Source organism: Arachis ipaensis, chromosome B5 (genome assembly GCF_059453495.1).
Source record: "Arachis ipaensis isolate K30076 ecotype BB chromosome B5, ASM5945349v1, whole genome shotgun sequence".
Lineage (NCBI taxonomy): Eukaryota > Viridiplantae > Streptophyta > Magnoliopsida > Fabales > Fabaceae > Arachis > Arachis ipaensis.
In genome coordinates, this window is record NC_142440.1 from 103,504,158 (window position 1) to 103,511,556 (window position 7,399).

Sequence of the window (7,399 nt, forward strand, 5' to 3'; positions counted from 1 at the left end):
GTTTAGCCGCTTAGACCAGGATTTTATTCCTTTTAGGCCCTCCTATCCACTGATGCTCAAAGCCTTGGGATCCTTTTTATTGCCCTTGCCTTTTAGTTTTAAGGGTTATTGGCTTTTTGCTCTTGCCTCTTGGTTTTAAGAGCTTTTGGCTTTTTCTGCTTGCTTTTTTCTTTTTCTTTCTATATTTTTTTTTCGCCTATTTTTTTTTTTCTGCAAGCTTTGTTCTTTGCTGCTTTTTCTTGCTTCAAGAATCAGTTTTATGATTTTTCAGATTATCAAATAACATGTCTCCTAGTCATCATTCTTTCAAGAGCCAACATATTTAACATTCTTAAACAACAACTTCAAAAGACATATGCACTGTTCAAGCATACATTCAGAAAACAAGAAGCATTGTCACCACATCAATATAATTAAGCTAAGTTCAAGGATAAATTCGAAACTCATGTACTTCTTGTTTTTTTGAATTAAAACATTTTTTATTTAAGAGAGTTGATGGATTCATAGGACATTCATAACTTTAAGACAAAGTTACTAACTACTAATGATCATGTAATGAAGACACAAACATAGATAAGCACATAACATAGAAAACGAAAAACAGAAGAAAGAAGAACAAGGAATGAATCCACCTTAGTGATGGTGGCGTTTCCTTCTTGAGGAACCAATGATGTCCTTGAGCTCTTCTATGTCTCTTCCTTGTCTTTGTTGCTCCTCCCTCATTGCTTTTTGATCTTCTCTTATTTCATGAAGCATGATGGAGTGCTCTTGATGTTCCACCCTTAGTTGTCCCATATTGGAACTCAATTCTCCTATGGAGGTGTTGATTTCCTCCCAATAGTTTTATGGAGGAAAGTGCATTTGAGGCATCTTAGGGATCTCATGGTAATGAGCTTCATATGTCTCTTGAGCTCCATGAGTGGGCTCTCTTGCTTGCTCCATATTTTTCTTAGTGATGGGCTTGTCCTCTTTGATGAGGATATCTCCCTCTATGTCAATCCCAGCCGAATTGCATAGGTGGCAAATGAGGTGAGGAAAGGCTAACCTTGCCATAGTGGAAGACTTGTCAGCCACCTTGTAGAGTTCTTGAGGTATAATCTCATGAACTTCCACCTCTTCTCCAATCATGATGCTATGGATCATGATGGCCCGGTCTATAGTAACTTCAGACCGGTTGCTAGTGGGAATGATTGAGCATTGAATGAACTCCAACCATCCTCTAGCTACAGGCTTGAGGTCCAATCTTCTTAGTTGAACCGGCTTGCCTTTGGAGTCAATCTTTCATTGAGCTCCTTCCACGCATATGTCCATAAGGACTTGGTCCAACCTTTGATTAAAGTTGACCCTTCTAGTGTAGGGGCGTTCATCTCCTTGCATCATGGGCAAGTTAAACGCCAACCTCACATTCTCCGGACTAAAATCTAAGTATTTCCCCCAAACCATTGTAACATAGTTCTTTGGATCCGGGTTCTTACTTTGATCATGGTTCTTGGTGATCCATGCATTGGCATAGAACTCTTGAACCATTAGGATGCCGACTTGTTGGATGGGATTTGTTAGAACTTCCCAACCTCTTCTTTGAATTTCATGTCGGATCTCCGGATACTCATTTCTTTTGAGTTTGAAAGGGACCTCGGGGATCACCTTCTTCTTGGCCACAACATCATAGAAGTGGTCTTGATGGGCTTTGGAGATGAACCTTTCCATCTCCCATGACTCGGAGGTGGAAGCTTTTATCTTCCCCTTCCCTTTTCTAGAGGATTCTCCGGTCTTAGGTGCCATCAATGGTAATGGAAAAACAAAAAGCTTATGCTTTTACCACACCAAACTTAGAATATTGCTCGCCCTCGAGCAATAAACAAAAGAATAGAAGAAAAAGAAGAAGAAATATGGAGAGGGAGAGGGAGATGTGGTTTCGGCCAAGAGGAGTGTAGAGGGGTGTGTTGTGTGAATTTGATGAAGAATGGAGGTCTTTATATAGGGAAGGGAAGGGGGAAGGTTTCAGCCATATGGGTGGGTTTGGGTGGGAAATTGGTTTTGAATTTTGAAGGTAGGTGGAGTTTATGAGGTAGGTTTATGGGGAAGAGTGGATGGATGTAAGTGGTGAAGAGGTGATGGGGAAGAGAGTTTGAGGTGATTGGTGAAGGGTTTTTGGGGAAGAGTGTTTATGGGGTTGTGTGAAAGAGAGTGGTGAGAAGAAGTGGGTGGAGGTAGGTGGGGATCCTGTGGGGTCCACAGATCCTGAGTGGATCCTATGGGGTCCATGGTGCACAAAATTGTGATCTCCAGGCTCGAACAAATCCTGGTAATGGCTTCAAAGCTTGGTGCTCTGATCTTAATTCATGATTGTCACAACTTCGATACAACTAACCAGCAAGTGCACTGGGTCGTCCAAGTAATACCTTACGTGAGTAAGGGTCGAATCCCACGGAGATTGTTGGTATGAAGCAAGCTATGGTCACCTTGTAAATCTCAGTCAGGCGGATATAAAATAATTATGGAGTTTTCGAATATGATATAATAAAATAGGGATAGAGGTACTTATGTAAATCATTTGGTAGGAATTTCAGATAAGCGAATGGAGATGCTTTTCGTTCCTCTGAACCTCTGCTTTCCTACTATCTTCATCCAATCAGTCTTACTCCTTTCCATGGCTGGCTTTATGTGATACATCACCACTGTCAATGGCTACTTTCGGTCATCTCACGGGAAAATGATCCAATGCCCTGTCACGGCACGGCTAATCGTCTGGAGGCATCACCCTTGTCAATGGCTTCATCTTATCCTCTCAGTGAATAATATGCTCACGCACCCTGTCACGGCACGGCTATTCATCTGTCGGTTCTCGATCATGCTGGAATAGGATTTACTATCCTTTTGCGTCTGTCACTAACGCCCTGCAATCGCGAGTTCGGAGCTCGTCACAGTCATTCAATCATTGAATCCTACTCGGAATACCACAGACAAGGTTTAGACCTTCCGGATTCTCTTGAATGCCGCCATCATTCTAGCTTATGCCACGAAGATTCTGGTTAGGAGATCTAAGAGTTACTCATTCTAGCTTATTTCATGTAGAACGGAAGTGTTTGTCAGGCACGCGTTCATAAGGGAGAAGGATGATGAGTGTCACACATAATCATCACCTTCATCACGTTCTTGGGTGCGAATGGATATCTTAGAAGCGAAATAAGAAGAATTGAATAGAAAACAGTAGTACTTTGCATTAATCTTTGAGGGACAGCAGAGCTCCACACCTTAATCTATGGAGTGTAGAAACTCTACCGTTAAAAGTACATAAGTGAAGGTCCAGGCATGGCCGAGATGGCCAGCCCCCTAAAACGTGATCAAAGGATCATAAGGTAATCCAAAGATGCCTAATACAATAGTAATAGGTCCTATTTATAATAAACTAGCTACTAGGGTTTACATGAGTAAGTAATTGATGCATAAATCCACTTCCGGGGCCCACTTGGTGTGTGTTTGGGCTGAGCTTAAGTGTAGCACGTGCAGAGGCCATTTGTGGAGTTGAACGCCAGTTTTTGTGCCAGTTTGGGCGTTCAACTCTGGTTTTGGATCCTTTTCTGGCGCTGGACGCCAGATTTGGGCAGAGAGCTGGCGTTGAACGCCAGTTTACGTCGTCTATTCTTGGCCAAAGTATGGACTATTATATATTGCGGGAAAGCCCTGAATGTTTACTTTCCAACGCAATTGGAAGCGCGCCATTTCAAGTTTTGTAGCTCCAGAAAATCCACTTTGAGTGCAGGGAGGTCAGAATCCAACAGCATCAGCAGTCCTTCTTCAACCTCTGAATCTGATTTTTGCTCAAGTCCCTCAATTTCAGCCAGAAAATACCTGAAATCACAGAAAAACAAACAAACTCATAGTAAAGTCCAGAAATGTGAATTTAACATAAAATCTATTAAAAACATCCCTAAAAGTAACTAGATTCTACTAAAAATATACTAAAAACAATGCCAAAAAGCGTATAAATTATCCGCTCATCACAACACCAAACTTAAATTGTTGCTTGTCCCCAAGCAACTGAAAATCAAAATAGGATAGAAAAGAATAGAATATACTATAAATTCCAAACTATCAATGAAACATAGCTCCAATCAAATGAGCGGGACTTATAGATTTTTGCCTCTTGAATAGTTTTGGCATCTCACTTTATCCATTGAGGTTCAGAATGATTGGCATCTATAGGAACTCAGAGTTCAGATAGTGTTATTGATTCTCCTAGTTCAGTATGATGATTCTTGAACACAGCTATTTTATGAGTCTTGGCCGTGGCCCTAAGCACTTTGTTTTCCAGTATTACCACCGGATACATAAATGCCACAGACACATAATTGGGTGAACCTTTTCAGATTGTGACTCAGCTTTGCTAAAGTCCCCAATTAGAGGTGTCCAGGGTTCTTAAGCACACTCTTCTTTCTTTTTTTTTTTGCTTTGGACCTTGACTTTAACCGCTCAGTCTCAAGTTTTCACTTGACACCTACACGCCACAAGCACATGGTTAGGGACAGCTTGGTTTAGCCGCTTAGACCAGGATTTTATTCCTTTAGGCCCTCCTATCCACTGATGCTCAAAGCCTTGGGATCCTTTTTATTGCCCTTGCCTTTTGGTTTTAAGGGTTATTGGCTTTTTGCTCTTGCCTCTTGGTTTTAAGAGCTTTTGGCTTTTACTGCTTGCTTTTTCTTTCTATATATTTTTTTTTCGCCTATTGTTTTTTTTTTTCTGCAAGCTTTGTTTTTTTGCTGCTTTTTCTTGCTTCAAGAATCATTTTTATGATTTTTCAGATTATCAAATAACATGTCTCCTCGTCATCATTCTTTCAAGAGCCAACATATTTAACATTCTTAAACAACAACTTCAAAAGACATATGCACTGTTCAAGCATACATTCAGAAAACAAGAAGCATTGTCACCACATCAATATAATTAAGCTAAGTTCAAGGATAAATTCGAAACTCATGTACTTCTTGCTCTTTTGAGTTAAAACAGTTTTTTTATTTTAAGAGAGGTGACGGATTCATAGGACATTCATAACTTTAAGACATAGTTACTAACTGCTAATGATCATGTAATGAAGACACAAACATAGATAAGCACCATAACATAGAAAACGAAAAACAGAGAAAGTAAGAACAAGGAATGAGTCCACCTTAGTGATGTCCTTGAGCTCTTCTATGTCTCTTCCTTGCCTTTGCTGCTCCTCCTTCATTGCTTTTATAATGGCTCAAGGACATCACTTGGTGCACGAAATTGTGATCTCCAGGCTCGAACAAATCCTGGTAATGGCTCCAAAGCTTGGTGCTCTGATCTTATTTCATAATTGTCACAACTTCGATACAACTAACCAGCAAGTGCACTGGGTCGTCCAAGTAATACCTTACGTGAGTAAGGGTCGAATCCCACGGAGATTGTTGGTATGAAGCAAGCTATGGTCACCTTGTAAATCTCAGTCAGGCAGATATAAAGTGATAATGGTGTTTTCGAATATTATATAGTAAAATAGGGATAGAGGTACTTATGTAATTCATTAGTGAGAATTTCAGATAAGGGAATGGAGATGCTTTTCGTTCCTCTGAACCTCTGCTTTCCTGCTATCTTCATCCAATCAGTCTTACTCCTTTCCATGGCTGGCTGTATGCAAGGGCATCACTGTTGTCAGTGGCTACATCCCCTCCTCTCAGTGAATAATATGCTCACGCACCCTGTCACGGCACGGCTATTCATCTGTCGGTTCTCGATCATGCTGGAATAGGATTCACCCTCCTTTTGCGTCTGTCACTAACGCCCAGCACTCGCGAGTTTGAAGCTCGTCACAGTCATTCAATCATTGAATCCTACTCGGAATACCACAGACAAGGTTTAGACTTTCCGGATTCTCTTCTGTATTGCTTGGGAGAGTACTAGGAAGGATTTCAGTGATCCTTTTACTCAGCTGGCCCACTTGTGCTTCCAGATTTCTAATGGAAGACCTTGTTTCATTCATGAAACTCACAGTGGCCTTGGATAGATCAGAGACTAGATTTGCTAAATTAGAAGCATTTTGTTCAGTGTTCTCTGTCTGTTGCTGAGTGGATGATGGAAAAGGTTTATTATTGTTAAACCTGTTTCTTCCACCATTATTAAAGCCTTGTTGGGGCTTTTGATCATTCCATGAGAAATTTGGATGATTTCTCCATGTTGAGTTATAGGTGTTTCCATAAGGTTCACCTAAGTAATTTACCTCTGCTATTGCAGGGTTCTCAGGATCATAAGCTTCTTCTTCTTCAGAAGATGCATCTTGAGTACTGTTGGATGCAGCTTGCATTCCATGCAGACTCTGAGAGATCATATTGACTTGCTGAGTCAATATTTTGTTCTGAGCCAATATGGCATTCAGAGTATCAACTTCAAGAACTCCCTTCTTCATAGGCGTCCCATTACTCACAGGATTCTTTTCAGAAGTGTACATGAACTGGTTATTAGCAACCATGTCAATGAGTTCTTGAGCTTCTGCAGGCGTTTTCTTTAGGTGAATGGATCCACCTGCAGAAGTGTCCAGTGACATCTTTGATAGCTCAGATAAACCATCATAGAATATATCCAGGATGGTCCATTCTGAAAGCATGTCAGAAGGACACTTTTTGGTCAACTGTTTGTATCTTTCCCAAGCTTCATAGAGGGATTCACCTTCTTTTTGTCTGAAGGTTTGAACATCAGCTCTAAGCTTGCTTAGCTTTTGAGGAGGAAAGTACTTGGCTAAGAAAGCCGTGACCAGCTTATCCCAAGAGTTCAGGCTGTCTTTTGGTTGAGAGTCCAACCATAATCTAGCTCTGTCTCTTACAGCAAAAGGGAAAAGCATGAGCCTGTAGACTTCAGGATCTACTCCATTAGTCTTAACAGTATCACATATCTGCAAGAATTCAGTTAAGAACTGAAAAGGATCTTCAGATGGAAGTCCATGAAACTTGCAGTTCTGCTGCATCAGAGAAACTAATTGAGGTTTCAGCTCAAAGTTGTTTGCTCCAATGGCAGGAATGGAGATGCTTCTTCCATGTAAATTGGAATTAGGTGCAGTAAAGTCACCAAGCATCTTCCTTACATTATTATTATTTTCGGCTGCCATCTCCTTTTCCTGTTCGAAAATTTCTGAAAGGTTATCTCTGGATCGTTGTATTTTAGCTTCTCTTAATTTTCTCTTCAGAGTCCTTTCAGGTTCTGGATCTGCTTCCACAAGAATGTTCTTATCCTTGCTCCTGCTCATATGACAAAGAAGAAGGCACAGAAAAATAATAATAATAACGGAGATCCTTTATACCACAGTATAGGGATCCCTTTGTAAGTTGAAGAAAAGGGGGAGATAAAGAATGTAATATAATGGAAGAAACACAACTATGAGGAGGCT

The 7,399-nt window shown here is 40.7% G+C and overlaps 1 non-coding gene across 1 annotated transcript; it reads left to right on the forward strand.

Annotated features, from left to right (window-relative positions):
- The first annotated feature begins 6,616 nt into the window (after positions 1-6,616).
- On the forward strand, positions 6,617-6,724 carry LOC148565218 (small nucleolar RNA R71). The gene has a single exon (XR_015884555.1). It is a non-coding gene; the product is annotated as a small nucleolar RNA R71 (small nucleolar RNA).
- The last annotated feature ends 675 nt before the right edge of the window (positions 6,725-7,399 follow it).